The following is a 4,047-nucleotide window of genomic DNA, read 5'->3' as shown; positions in this document are numbered from 1 at the left end:
CTGGAGCAGCGTAAAATGCAGCCGCCCTCTAGTCCGCCATCTTGGCCCGCCGTTTTCTTTTTTTTTTAAGGGTGTTTACCTGCAATTGAACTCCAGGGTACTCAGCCAGTGAGCTCATCCCCAGTCTTATTTGTACTTCATTTAGAGACAGGGCTTCACTTAGTACCTTAGAGTCCCCAGGCTCAGCCTCCCCAGCTGCTGGGACTACAGGCATGCACCACTGAGGCCAGTTATCGCTTGGATTCTTGTTTACTGCCTTCCTAATTGGAGTAAGAAGGAATTTCAGTGTGGTTTTGACTTGCATTTCCATATTTAATAATGATGTTCAACTATTTTTTATATATTTACCAGCTGTCTATATTTCTTCTTTTGAGAAGTGTTGAATTCATTTTCCCAGGTATTAATGGCTCATTGGGGTTTTTTGGTGTTAAGATTTAAGTACTCTATACTGTGTAGATATTACTCTTCTGTCAGAAGTGCAGCTAGCAAAGATTTTTCTCATCTTTCACCTTCTCTATTCACAGTCTCAATTATTTCTTTGCGGATGCAGAAGCTTTTGATTTGAAGCCATCCCATTTATTGACTCTTGGCAGCATTTTCTGCACTTCAGGTGTCCCCCTGAGAAAGTTGTGTGTGTGCCTTAAAGCTGCAGGGTTGACCCTTTGTTTCCTTGGTTCATAGCTCCTGGTCTAATTCTGAGGTCTTGGATCCATTTGGGGTTGATTCTGGTGCAGAGTGAGAGATACAGGTCTAGACTCATGTTTCTACATGTGGATAGCCTGTTTCCCAGCACCACTGATTACAAAGACTTCCTTTTCTCCAATGCCTGCTTGTGGAACCTGTGTCAAGGATCAGATGACTGTTGACGTATGGGTTGTCTGCATATTTCTATTCTGGGCCATTGGTGTGCATGCCCGTTTCTAGACCAGTACTAAGTAGATTTATTGCACAGGGCTGTAGGGTAATTTGAATCAGGTATGGTGGGGCCTGCAGCAGTGCTTTTTCAACTTGGAATTGTTTTGGCTATTGGGGTCCTTTATTTGTTCAAATGAGGCTTAGGGTTTTTTCTCTAGTTCTGTGGAGAATGTCATTTGTATTTTGATGGGGATTGCCTTGAATCTGTACATTGTTTTGGTAGTATGAACATTTTAACAATACCAGTTATGCCTGTCTCTGAACATGACAGGACTTTCCATCTTCTTGTGTCTTCTTCAATTGCTTTCCTCACTGTTCTGCAGCTTTAAATATTGAGATCATTCACCTTGATGATATTTATTCCCAATTATTCCCTCTTTCTCTCTTTTTCTTTCTTTCTCTCTTTCTTTTTTGTAGTGAACTGTTAATGGGACAATTTTCCTATTTTCTTAGCAGATTCATTTTTGGTAAACAAAAAGCTGTAGATTTTTTATGTTGATTTTGGAAATGGATACTTTGCTGAACTTCTTCAACTTCAGCTCCAATTGTCTTCTGCAAGCTGTGACAATTTGATATCTTCCTTGCCTATTTTTAACCCTTTTCTTTTCTTCTCTTGCCTCCCTGCTTTGGATAGAATTCCTAGCACTATATTTAAATGGAGTGGTGAGAACTGAAATCCTTGTCTTGTTCTAGATTTGAAAAGAAATCTTTCAGTTTTTCCCCATTTTACTATGAGGTTGGCTTTGGTTTAGTTGAATATAGACTTTTTGATGTTGAGGGAGGTTCCTTCTGTGCCTAGGTTCTCAGGGTGTTTTTAATGATTGGATGCTGAATTTTGCTGAAGGGTTTCTCTGCATATTTTGAGGCGACTATGTAATTTTTGTTCTTAATTCCATTTTTGTGATGAATTACATTTATTGGTATTTTATGTTAAACCATTGTGACAACCCTGGGATTACAACAACTTGGTAATAGTATACAGTATTCTTAATTCGTTGTTAAATATGCTGTGCTAATACTTTATTAAGGATTTTGCATCTAAGTTCATTAGGAATATTGGTCAATGGTTTTCCTTTCTTGATGTTTTCTTACCCTATTTTGGTATAAGTGTGGCTCTGGCTACATAGAATGAATTTGGAAGTCTCCCATGTCTTTCTGGTTCATGAAATAATTTGAGGAGCACTGGGCTTAATTCTTCAAAACTCTGATAAAATTCTGCTTACTTTCCAATTGGTCCTGGGTTTTTCCTTGTGGAAAGGCTTCTTGTTACTGCTTCTATCCCATTGCAAGTTGGTGGTTTCTTTTGATTTCCTTTGTCCTCTTGATTCAAATCTGGCAGGTTGTATGTGTCTAGAAATGGATCCATTTCTCCTAGGTTTTCCAGTTTTTTTAATATAAATTTTCAAAGTCCCCAATGATCTGCTGGATTTCTATGATGTCCTTAATAATTTCTCCTTTTCCATCTTTACTTTTATTGACTTTGGGACTTCTCTATTTGTCTTTTGGTTAGATTGCCTAAGGGATTATCAATTTTATCTTATCAAAAGTTGCCTCTTTATCAATCCTTTATTTTTTTATTCTCAATTTGATTGATTATGGTTCTGATCTTAATTATTTACTTCCTTCCACAGCGCACACACAGCAGAGCCCCTGCTAGGACAGCAGAATCCCCAGAAAATCCCAGGCCTTCTGCCCATCCTTCAGAGCCCAGCCCCATCTCCTCGAGGAGAAAGACAGACCAGAGACAGGAACACAGATTGTAGGTCGCCCAGGGTCCTATCCTGGAAAGTCAAGTTATCTCCTTGCTTGAAGCCCGTGCTGTCTCACCTGGGAACTGGAGGTGGCACAGCATCGTGGAGGCCAGGCACCCTGAAGAAGAAGGCGTACTGCAGGGAGCATGGCCAGCTCAAGCTCTGCCATGGTTGTTTTTCCCAGATGCACAGAGCTGCTCATGGAGGTCTCCCTCCCTTTCACCCCTGCCCGGCTTCTCCCTCCTTAACACCTCTCCCTCTCCGTCTTTTCAGGGTCCCTACTGGATGGGCACTACTGCCCCGAGAACACCTGCCATCTCCCTCCCCATCTGGTCCTTCCATCATCCTCTTGTCCTCCAGTCCTCCCAGGCTGGCCTGGGATCCTCCCCTCCTCCATGTGGTCCCATCATCTCTACCAAACAGTGGCAATTTTTTCCTGTTGCAAACCTGCCACTCCCCAAGACCCCTCACTTAACCATGGACCTAATCTCAGCAGCAGTCCTCTGGCACCCCAACCCCAAAAGCAACCATTGGTAGGCTGGTCCTAGCCCACTTAGACTCCACCTGTCCAGAGCTCCATCCTGCCGCCTGGCCAAGGCTCCAGCTACTTGCCCTCTGTCCTGCCTTCACCCTCCTTGCTCTGCTGCAGGGCACCTCTGTCTGACCATGTCACTGCCCTGCTCTGCCACAGGTGCTCCACCCTATTGGGTTCTTGCCTCCCACCAGAATGAGACCCAACTCCAGGGTCTCTGTTCAAGCTCTGGGGCTCCCGCTGGCGAAGCCAGGTGGAGAGGGGCGGGCGGACGGGAGGCGGCCCCAGCCCCCGGGTCCCAGGCCACCCCAGGCCGCGGGCTGGATCTGGCCAGCCCCCAGGCGGGGATCCGGCCCCTCGCCCAGGACCCTGGCACCCCAGTGTCCGAGTGTGTGAGCCAGGTAAGCGGGGCCGGGGCGGGGCGCGCGAGGGAGGTCCCCGCCCACGGTCCAGGCCCCCTCCCGCCCTGGCCCGCTCCCCCTTCCCGCCGTTGCCCTCCCCCTGCCCTCCCCCTGCCCCTCCCCTGCCCCTCCCCTGCCCTCAGAGCGGCTGCAGCGGGGGCGGCGGGACCCGGAGCAGGCTCTTGGGGCGCTCCCGGGCCGAACTCCGCAGTCTACGGCCGTACTACCCTGAACGCCCCCGGTCTCGTCTGATCTCGGAAGCTAAGCAGGGTCGGGCCTGGTTAGTACTTGGATGGGATTCCGCCTGGGAATACCGGGTGCTGTAGGCTCTTGCGCACGGCTCCCACACCCACTCTTCTGGGCGCCCTACCACCGACACCGGCACTGCCGCCTCCCGACCTCCCCCTCCCACATCTCCCCGGCCCCGCGTGGCGTGGCGTGGCGGCGG

The 4,047-nt window shown here is 47.9% G+C and overlaps 1 non-coding gene across 1 annotated transcript; it reads left to right on the top strand.

Moving 5' to 3' along the window:
• The first annotated feature begins 3,809 nt into the window (after positions 1-3,809).
• On the top strand, positions 3,810-3,928 carry LOC124989794 (5S ribosomal RNA). The gene has a single exon (XR_007109619.1). It is a non-coding gene; the product is annotated as a 5S ribosomal RNA (ribosomal RNA).
• Positions 3,929-4,047: the final 119 nt, after the last annotated feature.

Source organism: Sciurus carolinensis, chromosome 7, assembly GCF_902686445.1.
Source record: "Sciurus carolinensis chromosome 7, mSciCar1.2, whole genome shotgun sequence".
In the NCBI taxonomy this organism is placed as follows: Eukaryota; Metazoa; Chordata; class Mammalia; order Rodentia; family Sciuridae; genus Sciurus; species Sciurus carolinensis.
This window is presented reverse-complemented; position numbering and strand designations above follow the sequence as displayed.